Source organism: Lynx canadensis, chromosome X (genome assembly GCF_007474595.2).
Source record: "Lynx canadensis isolate LIC74 chromosome X, mLynCan4.pri.v2, whole genome shotgun sequence".
NCBI classification, from domain to species: domain Eukaryota; kingdom Metazoa; phylum Chordata; class Mammalia; order Carnivora; family Felidae; genus Lynx; species Lynx canadensis.
Genome location: NC_044321.2, coordinates 34584858 through 34597286, shown reverse-complemented (window position 1 = coordinate 34597286; position 12429 = coordinate 34584858). Strand labels below are relative to the sequence as shown.

The 12429-nt window shown below is 58.0% G+C and overlaps 1 long non-coding RNA gene across 1 annotated transcript; it reads right to left on the bottom strand.

The window, feature by feature from the left end:
- Positions 1 to 1188: 1188 nt before the first annotated feature.
- On the bottom strand, positions 1189 to 4546 carry LOC115507586. The gene is made up of 2 exons (XR_004343236.1): positions 4223 to 4546; positions 1189 to 2167 (listed from the first exon to the last, which is right to left on the bottom strand). It is a non-coding gene; the product is annotated as an uncharacterized LOC115507586 (long non-coding RNA).
- Positions 4547 to 12429: the final 7883 nt, after the last annotated feature.

Genomic DNA, 12429 nt, shown 5'->3' with positions numbered 1-12429 from the left:
AGAGGCAGCCTCCCTGGCTGTTTACCTAAGCTGTTCTCAGGTATTTCGACCCCCCCCCCCCCCCGCCCCCGGCTACAAACATCATTTTTCAGGTTCTTGAGCCTCGAGAGAGAGCAAAGCTCACCTTGAAAGCCAGAGAAAAACTCGCTTTTGCCTTGGGCGTCTCGGACGGGCAGTCCCGGGACAGGAAGTCAGGCTGCGGCAGAGAGGGGCATCGAACCGGAACCTCCCTTCTCTGACGCCGCTTGCCAACACCCCTTTTCTTTCTGTTCCTTGCCATTTTAGGTCTGGGTTTTTGCTCAGGACATTGCTCTCCCTGGAATAATTTCCTGCCCTACCCACTTGGTAAACGCTTCCTGTCCCTTTAATTCTGCTGGAAGGGGTCACCTTCTTGGGAAGCCTTTACCAACTCCCAGCTTTACCCTTCCCCACCCCCGCCCCCACTACTCGCCCTGGGCTCCTACCTACCTACTGGGTCCTCCACTGAAACAGCTGTCACTTGCTTGTGGAGCTATAGTCTCCCCCCGCCCCCTAGGTTGTGACTTTTGGTCCCTCTCTTTCCAGGGCATTTCTTTGACAAATATTTTCTGAGCACCCATTCTGTGCGTGGTACAGGCGCAGGGGTGTGATGGTGAGTGAGGGAGCTTGGCCTCCACTCCCATGGGGCGGCCAGTCGGCAGGGAAGCGTGACAGTTACAGAGGCAGTTGTGATCAACGGTGACGCGCACAGTCCCCCGGAACTGGGGACCCCGGCAGCATGCAGCGGGGATATCCACTCCAGTGGGAGACGGGAGTATCCGGTAAGGCTTCCTGGGAGAGGTGACTTTTCATCTGAGGCTTCCAGGAGGAGCAGAGCTCACTAGATGGGTGAGGAGTTGAGAGGGAGGGGGTCAGGAGCACGCGCAGACCTGGGGGCACGGGGAAGGGGGCAGATGTTGGGGCTGGGTGGTGGTGGGCTGATAGGTAGAGTGGGAGAACTGGCTGCGGAGACAAATCCGTCAAGAAGTTCAGCTGCAAAGGACCAGGGAAAGAAGTGGGGGGGGGGGGCGGTGCACAGCTGGAAGGGGATAAGAGAGAGAAGAGCATGTTAATGGCCGATGGGAAGGGTGAGAACGGTGTCATAAGGGAGGGAGGGTTTCGAGTTTTGCTGTATAAAACAGGATACGACACAATAAAACAAAACTAAGCGAAACAAGAAAACAATTCGGTTCTTTGGCTGCATTAGCCACATTTTAGGTGCTCGGCAGCCACAGGTGGCTAGTGGCTAGGAAAGCACAGATACAGAATAGCTCCAGCATCCCAAAGAGATCTGTTGCACAGCGTGCCCTAGACTTCGAGCAGCTGGGATCCAGAGTCCAAGAGCAGGACCGGCTGTGGGACGGGCAAGGAGATGCTCTCCCGTTAGAACCAGAGGGCGGGTGGACAGGACGGGATGGACAGATGTCGGGGAGTCTAGTCTGTGACTCCCATGGTCTCCTTGAAGCAGAGGGGGAGGGGCAGGTGGGGGGCTGATGTGGACGCTGAGTGGAGAATGGGGAGCGGTGCCACAGGGGGTAGGGTAGGCTGGAAAGCAGCTGACCAGGAAGACGTCACATGACTAGCAGAGAAGGGCCAGCTTGGATTCCTAGTGGACTGATGTTAATCTAGGCAGCCGTGGCAATGGCACAGGGGGACCGAGGACCCTCAAAAACGTGGCTGGCTGGAGGGAGGGGGCCCAGAGCCGAGGGCCTCAGAGGACGGGTGGCTTTGTGTCTGGTGACAGGGAGGCCCTTGATGTGCCCAGGAAGTTGGGGGCCGAGGAGAAGTCACTGGAACGGGAGATCTAGCTATCAACCGCTGAGAAGCAAACTCGCAAGATGTCGTGACTGACAACATCAACATTTAGTTTGCTCATGAATTGCTACTTGGACCGTGCTCGGCAGGGATAGCTTGTTGATTCCACTCAGCGTCAGCTGGGCAGCTTTCAGTGACGGCACTTGGCGTTGAGTAGGGTGGCGCAGGGGCAGGGGGTTGGAATCATTTGAAGGCTTACTCGTTCACCTATCTGGTGGCTGGTGGCTGGCGGTTTGCTGGGACGTGAACTGGGGCCGTTGGCCGGAACACCCTCCTTGGCGGTTTCATGTGGCCTGGGCTTCCTTATAACATGGTGCCTGGGTTCGAAGGGTTACTGAGAGAGAGAGAGAGAGAGAGAGAGTCAGATGGATGCCGTATCTCCTTTTACTATCTAGACTAGGAAGTCAGCAGCACGGCTGGGGCCCCATTCTACCCGTGGAGGCGGTCGCAAAGGATGGGCCAGGTTCACATGAAGGAGGAACAGACTCTTCCTCTTGAAGGGGGCTGGTGGCAAAGTTCTGGAAGACCAGAGCCGCGTGGGACCAGAAATAGTGCTGTGGCCATTTCTGGAAAGTGCAACGTGTCACGGAGCCCAAGGAGCGAGAAGCCAAGGTCTTATCTGTTCCCAGGAGAGGAGATAAAGACGTTGGGCCAAGGTCAAATTCCTTCGATTCACTCATCCCACTAAGATTTATTGAGCACCTACTATGTTCCAAGCTCTGTTTTAGGTGCTGGGGATACACCTGGACAAAAATCCCAGCTCTTAAGGAGATGACGTGGTCGTGGGGAAGACTCAGTAAGAACAAGGCGCCCCCCCCCCCCCCGGGGGCGCTGAGTCTTTGCCCCAGGTGACCACCTAGTTCGTAGCCGCGCAGGAACCGGGCCAGCAAAACAGGGGGCACGTTTGACCCCGTATCCCCAAGGACTCTTCTCCCTGTCCAGCTTCCGAGCTCAACAGACCTGGGGCTCCTCGGAGAACAGTACCCCAGGGTTTGTGTCTCCGCACCATGGTTCTACTCCCACAGAAAGCTGAAGGGGCCCAGAAGGAGCGGGTTTGAGCTGGAGAGGGCCCAGGGAGGAAAGAACGTGGGGATTTAATTGGACTCAGCGAACCCTTCCCGGACCAGCCGGCGCAAACCCGCGGAGGCGGCCGCCCGTGCCCGGCTCTGATCCGGGCCTGGGGCGCTCGGTTGAAGCGTGGCTGCGGAGGGAGGGTGAGCGGGCAGTCCCGGGGCCGCCGTCCCCCGGCACCCCCGCGCCTCCCTCACTACCTGCCGGGGCTGAAAAAAAAGCCACCGGGACCGGGCTGCGGGGCGTGGTGTGAGGACAGAAGGGGCGGGGCCGAGGCGGCGATGGGGGCTCGGTGGGGGGGGGGAGGGCCGGAGATCGGGGCCAGGGTGGGGGGGCGCCCGCCGCGTCTCGGACCACAAAGGGCGGGGGAGCTCGCCCGGCGGTCGTAGCGAGCGGTATTGATTGAGGGGCGGGCGCAGCGAGCGCGCCGAGAGCGGCTCCATCCATTAGGGCCGCTGTTCGCCTCCAATTAGAAAAAAAATCATTACTCAGCAGCCGGCAGCGGCCTGCGCGCCGCCCGGGACCGCCTGCGAGCGAGCGAGCGAGGGAACGGCGGGCCTCCCCCCACCCCCGCGCTCCCCACCCCCAGCCCCCGGCGCCCCGCCTCTCCCGGCCCTAATGACAACTATTAGAACTGCCTCCCCGCACCCACCGCCCGGCGAGCACAAAAGCGCGAGATTCATTTGGTAATCGGGGTAATTACAGCGGGGCGCGGGGGCGCACGCGGCGATGGCGGGCGCGCCGGCGGAATGCTAAGGGGCCGGGCGCGCCGCCCGTTCCCGCCCCGCCGCCCTCCCCGCCCGGCCCCTCGCCCGCGCGGCGCCTGGGGCCACGTCGCCCCGCCGGCCGCCCGCGCCCTGCCCCCACCCCGGGCCGCGGGAAGGGGGCCGCCCGGGGGCTCCGGGGCGCGGGACGGAAAGCCCCCCCCCCCTCCAGGACCACCCCCCCGCCCGGCTGGCCGGCGGCCTCGGCGGCGCTCCGGACAAGATTTGCCACGTCCGGGAGCCGGAGAGCCCCGCCGAGGTCCGCACGCATAATAAATACCGTGTGTAATGTATTTACTCTGCTGCCCCCGGTTAATTTACACACCCGCGCCGCGCCGTGCGCCCTCCCCCGCGCGCGCCCCGGCCTGTCGTTCCTATTTACGGGCGCGAGGCGCCGTCCCTCGAGAGGGCTTTTTTTTTTTTCTTTTTCTTTTCTTTTCTTTCTTTCTTTTTTTTTTTTTTTTAGAGCTTTAGGATGGATGCAACGTGTCATTAAACCTGAAAGGGGCTGTTACTTATCAGTAATGGTGTTTTCCACAGGCCTTTCTCCTCACCTGCACGGGCACAGGTACCACCTGGGTGGTGGGTAGGGGGCGGGGGTGCAGGAAGGTCCCGATGTGTTGTGGTGGGGGGGGGCGGTAAGCTCTACGTGGGCTTACCCGGCGGGAGGCGGCCCGGGCGTCGCTGGAGGCCACCCCCACCCCCAAACCGCTCTCCACCACCTGGAGGCAGCCCCGCTTTTGCCTGGCACCAGGCTGCACCCCGCGGGAGGATTCGTCCAGAGCGGCCTCGGACAGCGGTGTGCAGGGGACTCCGCAGAAAGGCTTCCCCCTCCGCAGCCGGCAAGAAATGCAGCCTCTCGGTTGCGCGGCTCCTGCAGCAGAGAGGCCTTGTGAGCAACAGCCCTTATCTGGGGCGATTTCCCATCTGCCTCTCTGGGAAGCTGGATTGCCCTCCTGCACGGGGCTTATCTGGCCGGGAAGGGGAGGCCGGCCCAGCCATCCGCGTGCTCACTGGGCCTTGCGTGTTCTTAATGACCCAGAACAGAGTCCTCAGAGGTGAAAAACAAAACCCTGCACCCCCTTAACCCTTCCGTGCCCATCCTGGCCTGGGAGATTTCTTATCACAGATGCCTTTCTTGGTTTCAGCCAGGGACTGCCCGTTCTATCTACCTCAGTCCCACCAGGCCAAAACTTTAGACTGGCCTCCCACTGCTGGAGGAGGAGGAGGAGGAGGAGGAGGAGGAGGAGGAGGAGGAAGGTTAATCCCAAGACAGCCCTTGGAGGACTGGGAGTGGGGAGGGGCAAAGCCCTGAAAGTGTGGGCAGAGTTTTGAAAAGGTATGCATTTTTCGGAGGGGAGGGTTCCTCAAGGGGTCTGTGCTAGCCCCCAAAGGTTAAGAACCATCTGCCAGCCGTTTGACCCTGCTCGGGTCTTATCTCGGGCCTAACTTCATTATCAGGAAGAATGAGGCTACCCCGAAGTGGCTGTTGTGATTAAAACAATGAGATAATGCTTTAATATTTGTAAACTGTACAGGGTTCTACAAAGGTAAATTATTAATGAAGCCAAAGATGGCTGTGTGTGTGTGTGTGTGTGTGTGTGTGTGTATGCTCATGTACTTGTGAATTGGTGGTTTGGGAGGGGGGGTGTGGGGGGGCACTGGGATTACAGTCTCCATTTTTAGGGGACTTCTGAGGCCCCCATCTCTCTACCTTAGAACCAAGTGGGATTGATCTGGAATGTTGCCCCTGTCCTTTGAAAACAGGAAGCTTGCTTGCAGGGGGCTCGATGGAGGGAGTGGGAAGCAAGGTCTTCCTGTTCAAGCCCCTCTTGTCCACAGGAGCCTCGTGGCCTTCCTTGGGCACATAGTAGTCATCTGCGCCCAGCCGGTGCTCAGGACACTTTTGTGCAATAATTAAATCGATGGCTGGGGAGCCCAGTGGTCTCGGGCCAGCCCCACCTTCTTTCTATATTTGCAAATAGAAGAGGACTCTGGACTCTTTCCAACTTGAATGTAATCATCTCTAGGGGTGGAGGCCCCTTGGTCCCCGGATGGTTGGATCCTTTCTGATCCTGTATCTACCTTCAAGGAGCTCAAAGATTAAGATAACCAGACTCCAAGGTATTTAGCATCCTCATAGAGATGGGGGTAATTCTCTTCATTCTCATAGTAAGAAACTAGAAGGGGGAAAAGTTTATCTGAGGTCATGAGGCCAGGATTAGAGCCAGCGCCCCTCCCTGGTCCATTCTCTTGCACAAAAGGATGGTGGCAGCCATGGGAGGGCACCGCCCAGGCTTCCCTTCAGTGAAGAATGTTCTGGAAGGAGTGTCTGTTAGCTGACGGCCCCCAGCTGTTGCATTTTCCCTTTGGGATCTGCTGCAGCAGTCCTGCTGAGGCCACACTTTGTCCAGGCTGTTCCCACCCAATGACAGCACGACGGGGACGGGGCGGCTGGTGGCAGGGGGGTGTGGGTGCGCCCAGAGCTGGGCCATTCTGCCTGACGCAGGACCCCTCCGATGGGCCGTCTTTGCTCTGGGGCTCCACGTCAGCCTGCCAGAGACTCTTCCAGAGTTTCACTATATCTGCGGCCCTTCCCACCCAGCCTCCTTCCTTCCCTCTCCTTTCTCAAGGGTCAGACTTGCATCGCGGTCTCCCCTCCTATTCCTGTCCCTCCCCACTTTATCCTTCACAGGCATTTCCCCCCCAGTAAATCTCTTGAACTTCTAGTTCCATCTCAGTGTCTGCTCCCTGGAGGGCCCGAACTGCCACAGTTCCAGTTGCTCCGGGGTAAGGCCGGGCGCATCTCTGCCCAGGGCCCCTGTTGCCAGAAAGGCTGGCTCTGCCCGCCAGCTTACCGGGCTGCTCTTGGAAAGTCAGTCCCAGGACCAGACTGTTCTCTGACCCAGAACACTTGCTGAATGGCCACTCTGAGCATGAGTCTGAGAACCGAATGCCGACCGCTGCAGATCCGTACATTGAATCAAAGACTCCCCAGACTGGCTTCCGCCTGGGGCCAAGGTGAGCCAGGAGGCTGGGAGGCCCTGCTCTGTTAGAGACACAGACAGAAATCATACTGAAAGGATGGGAATCCGGGAGAAGAGGCATCATTGGCAAACAAAGGGACTGCTAGAGCCTTTGCCTGCTCAAGGAAAGTGGAGGGTTGTTTTATTAAGGAGGGGGCAGAGGTCATTAGCTTGGAGAATGTGTCATATTTGACATAAGGAGAGAGTGGTAATTTGAGGCTGGAGAGCAAAGCCTCCTCTGCGCTCTGGCCTGGGAGATGCAACCCGCAGATGCTCTTTGCTGGGGAGAAAGGACGGGCCCTCGACGATGAAGAGAGTGGCAGGGAGGGACGCGTTGGGAAGGTCCGATGTCCTGCCGGCCGCTCCAGGGCCACCTCGGTTCATCCCCCGACCTTTGTAAAGAAGAAAAGTCTGCCAACTGTCACTTCTCCATCACTGGCAGCTCCGAGGGCTCCCGGGACCGAGGCCAGCACCCGGCGCTCCCCCCCCCCCCGCTTGGTTCTTTTCTTTCTGGAGCCAAATTTCACTCGATGGTGCCAGGCTGCAGCCCCATGGGGACAGTGCCTTTGGTCATAAGGGGGGCGGGAGTATCTCCAGACCTTCCTCCGTTCCTGGGCAGTCCACTTCCAGGGGGCCACTGGGCACCGTGGGTCTCCCGAGGTTCCGGGGGGAGGAGAGCCAGAGACCACAGGGGAGAGACATGGGAATGTGCTCCTCCTGAGATCTACGTCCACTCCTGCCCCCCTCCCCCGCCCCCAAACATGGGCTACGGACAGAAGGTTACAAGGGGTAGCGAGCCGAGCCTCTGGAGGACTGGAACAGCTGCCTTGGATCGGGGGTGCTGGCTCTGAGTGCCTCGTCGCGGGGGCGGGGAGCCCCGAGGACCGGAGGCCTGCCTGAGCCACCTCCCCCGGGGCCCACCCCTGCCTGCTTCGCCACCAAGGCTTCTTCCTTCCAGTTCTCCAGGCTGGTGTGGGTCTTGGCTTGGGCCACGCCCTCAGCCTCAAACACGCTTATCTAACTTCTACCCATCCTAAGCTCCAGGAAGTTAGGGCAACCCCCACGGTAAACAAAGCCAAACGTTTTCTTTCTCTGGAGCCTTTACTGTGCTAACTGAATCTTGGGTGTGTGGGGGGTGGGCGGGTGCCAGTCTTTTCCAGAGTGGCCACAAAAGGCCTCTGCCTGTCCCCCGTATCTATTAACCCTCTTCCAGAACCGGGTGAAGGGAATTTGGGGAAATGCTTCTTGGAGAGAAGTGGTGGGGGGCGGGGGGGGGGCGGTGCAGCTTTCTCCCCTAGGTCCTGCTTTCTAGGTAGTGGCCCAGAAACCCCTTTCTCCACAAGATGGGGAGGCAATACAGTCCCCCATCCCGTGGCCCCACTTCTCCCCACGTGGACCCTCTGCATGGGCTTACCCCACGAGGGAGAAACCGCAGTCACCAGCCCAGTCCCTTTCTTGTCACACTGGCAGGGTCAGATCCAAGTTTGGGGACCTCAAATCTATAGATGAGTTTTGGGACCTAACTGCTTAGGGCCCTGCCAGGGCCTTGGGAAGGGTCTGTGCAGGTGAAGGGTCCTGAACAATAGTCTTTATTAGCATGAGCGGTAAACCCCACCCCTGCGCAGAGGCTTACTTATGGACGTATGTGTAGCTAAGATATATCCGTACGTGAAGCGTGGGTCAAAGGGATGCTTTGGGACAGCTCTCCTTTGGCTCTTTGGCGTAGGTCTGCCGGGCCGCCACCCGTCTCCCTCTAGGCGGTTTGTTCTGTGGATTCCAGGAGGCGGACCCTCACAGACTGGATCCCTCGGGGAGTCTTGGCCACCGGCTTCTGGTCGGGTTTGGGCAGTGAGATGCACCCAGCAGGCAATCTGGCTGGCAAGAGTCTAGAGGTAGGGGGATTTATTTCCCCAGCTGGGCTGCAGTTTGGTGGTGTTCCTGTGCCCACCGCAGCCCTCCCGTATAGCTGTCTTCCGCTCTGCAAACAGCCCGAGCTCTTGCCCCCTGCAGCCCAGGGCCTGGTAGCATCCTGCGACCGTCACTTGTCCCAGGGCACTTCCCTATCCCTCGTGGTTTCTGCCGTCTGCCCACACCTCTGTAAATAGTCCCTTTGCTAAACTCCGTCCAATTAACCCTCTTGTTGAGCGTGCCCACAGACAGCAGGGGTGGTGCCCTGGGCGGTCCCCAAGCCATCGCCCCAATCCCAGAGAGGAGATCTTGAGATCCCCACCGGCCAATCTGACTATGCCAGTGTTAGGTGTCAGTTACGTGGGGGTGGGCTTTCCACAGCAGTCCAGAGCCTGGCTGTGGACCCCCCCGACTCACCACCGCCCCGGCATTTGGCACTGAGACTGGCTTATCTGTTGCGGGCTCCCCCTTCCCGAGTGTCCGGACGAGGTTATGGGAGGAGCAGGACCCCTTTGCCGTCCAACTTTCTGTCTGTTTTCTTGGGTTGGGAAGACATTGTAATTTTGAGGAATGTGATAGAATTGCCCAAAGTACATGAAAATTGGCCACGTGGATTATGAAGCTTTAAGTGCTGGTTTCAGCACTGTGCCGGTAGATGGGTGACAACTGGCCGCCCCACTCCCCTTGCCCAAAGCCCTGATTTGTAGCGTCTGTTGATTTCCACGAGGTAGATACTCACCAAGGCCAGTCTCAAGACACTCATGCAATGGCTCTGACCGTGGAGTTGGGAAGAGGTGTGCAATAGCACACCATTAAATAGCATTTCCACCCCACCGATTGGACAGATTAACGTCAGAAACGTAGGCAGTTGTGAACTGTAGCGAAGTCATTAGGAAAGCGTGAGTTTTGGGTGTTTCCTACCATTGTTTTCAACGTGGTTTATTCAATTGTAAGTTTTGAGTCGTTTACATTTAAATTAAACTTACATTATTTTAATTTGTGTTAATGGGCGTCCTCCACCATTGGCTTACTAAACTCGTGCAAATTTAGTGATTGGCTCTCCGAGAACCAGCACTCTCCGGCTCCAGCGCCCCCATAGAAGGGTTCTATTTGCTCTGTGGCTATGGGAAGAAAAATTAGTTTTCATCAAGATAGAAAACAAAAACAAAGGAAGGTTACGAGTATTTCAATTGCGCCACCTTGTGGCACAACCTAACACCACCACCCCCCCCCCCCCCCCCCTTATCCGAACTCCCCCATTTTGGTCGTGTGGTGTGTATGTCTCCGATGACCAAGTGCCCCCGTTTGCCTGGGACCGGTCCTGGTTTCTGCCCACTGCCCTGGTTTAGCCATCGGTTGGACCCCTTTATGTTGCCAAAAGTGTCCTGGCTCGCACAGCCGGTGATTGAGTGAGTCACCCTACTTTTACCCCACTAGACTGTAACTTCCTTGAGGGCAGGGGCTGTCTTGTTTGCCGCTGTCTCCCTCTGGCCGAGGAGGCATGCAATCATATCTGTTCAACGAGCGGTGAAAGTCGGAGCTACGGAAAGAGCGTTCCTGCCTCGTTGGGTACATCGATAACGCCCGGGATTTGGAAATCTTTTCGTTGCGCAGAGATTTTTATTGTAATGCGGTTGGCCCCGTAATCTCCGACCCCGCCGTCCTCCGCGCATAAAAAGCCAGGCGGATAGACGTCAGAGCCTAGTCTCCCGGGGGCGTGCGGCAGCCAGAGGGTGTTGGTCTGGCCATCTGGTGCAGGAACAGTCGAGCCGTGTGGGAGCCCAGCTGGCACGGGAATCCTTGGCTGTCCCCGGCAAACAGCATGGGGAGGAGAGCTGTGGGATCAATAGTAATTTCCTTCAGAAGAACGGCGATGTAGCGCTGTTGGCAGTGGCATTGGGCTTTCCCTGGCACGGAGGTCTCTAAATGCACTTGGCCCTCTTCGCTGCAGAACGCTGGACAGGGAAGGGAACAAGGACAGGACTTTCTTGGCCTGAGCCCAAGAGAGGTTGCCAGGTTGGCTGTGGAAGCAAGCTTTCTCTGTGCCTGCCTGTCATCGGCATAAGCCACGTAGACACTCTGAGGCACTGACAGAGTGGAAATCGTGGAAGCTGGAACATTCCCATGGGCCTGCCCGCACCTCTCAGGCGACATCCATCTACTCAGCGCTTAGGGAGGGACTTCCGTGTGCCAGGAACGGTGCTCTGGGCCCGGGCGGTAAAGGCGATCCCTACTTCTCACTGTCTGGAGAGGGAGGCTAAGGCGCTATCTGACGTTTCTGGAGCGGGGCCGTCGATACTGAAATAGGGGTGAGTCCCAGGTGCCCGGGTAGCACGTAGGAGTCTGGGAAGGATGGATCGGGCTGGAGCGGCCAATCAAAGGGTGAACAGGAGTTTTGTTGGACGGGGTAGTGGGTGTCGTGGCGCACCACCCAGATCCCCCCTTTAAGAGAGGGGGCCGCCCCCTCAGAATCGCCCTTAGCTCGTGGGCGCTGAGCTGCCTTACCCAAGGTAGCGCCCCCCTCCCTGGGGGCCAACTTGTATTCAACGACTGGCGTATGGGAGGGAGGATACAAGGGTTCCCCCTCTTGCCTCAGTCTGGGACATCCCTGAAAGGCCATCGTCGCTCCAGAACTTTCCATGGGGTTGGCGGAAGCTTCTGTCGCAACGGCATGGTAGTTCGATTTCTCTGCCCCATCCTGCTGCCCTCACCCCCTCACAGGTGCTGTCCCCTCCAGTCAACCTGCTGTACATTGGTCTCTATCTCCGGGCCCATCTCCCAGGCAACCCGGCATAAGCCAGGGAGGGAGGGCCAGTCCTTCTCAGGGACAGAGAGCCTGCAGATTGCCCGGAGCGGGGCCAGGCAGGTGTTAGCCGCGACGCTGAAGAGTCTGGATTTCCTCCTGTGCACGCGAATCAGGGCTGTGATGTGGACCCAGTGATGAACTGGTAGCAGAGAGGGGCCAGTTAGTACCAGGAGATCCAGGGAAGGGAGAGAGTGGTTACATTGGGTATAAGGAAAATGGAGAAGGGGGCCTGTGGGCACCAGAGGTATCGGGAAAGTCTGCAGTCCGGACAGTATGAAGCCGAAAAAGAATCCTGGAAAGCAGATCCTTGGTCCCTAATTTGCAGTGATCAGTGAGGCTTCGTGGCATTAAAGGTCTCGCGTTGCTATGGTTCCGCCCGTGGCATGGCCTGCAAATGTTACTTTTAGCCGCCTCGTCGGCCTTTTGGCACTTCTTTAATATAATTTCTATGCCCCTGCACTGGGCCGCACGCTTCCCCAGCCTCTTAACTTTTCTAGGTTGTTGCTGTGCCCAGTTTGAGCCGGACAAGCAAGAAGGAGCAAAGCTCTGCAACCAGGTGGATGCGGGTTCAGATCCCTCACACTGTGTGGTAGCAGAACCAAGGGCAACCTCCTTAACCCTGTTTCCTCGTCTGGAGAATGGACACAATGAGATAAAGCGCGTAAACGCTTAGCGCAGGGCCTGGCATATAGCGAGCACGCCATAAAGACCTACCTTCGTTTCCGAGCCGTTTTTGCTTCATTTGCTCTCATTTGCACCTTCTTCATCAGAAATGCTCGATGAGAGGCGCCTGGGTGGCTCTGTCGGTCAAGCGTCCGACTTCGGCTCAGGTCATGATCTCGCGGTCCGTGGGTTCGAGCCCCGCGTCGGGCTCTGTGCTGACGGCTCGGAGCCTGGAGCCCGCTCCGGATTCTGTGTCTCCCTCTCTCTCTGCCCCTCCCCCGCTCGCGCTCTGCCTGTGTCTCTCTCTCAAAAATAAACATTTTTTTAGAAAATGTAAAAATTGTCTGATGAGTATCTA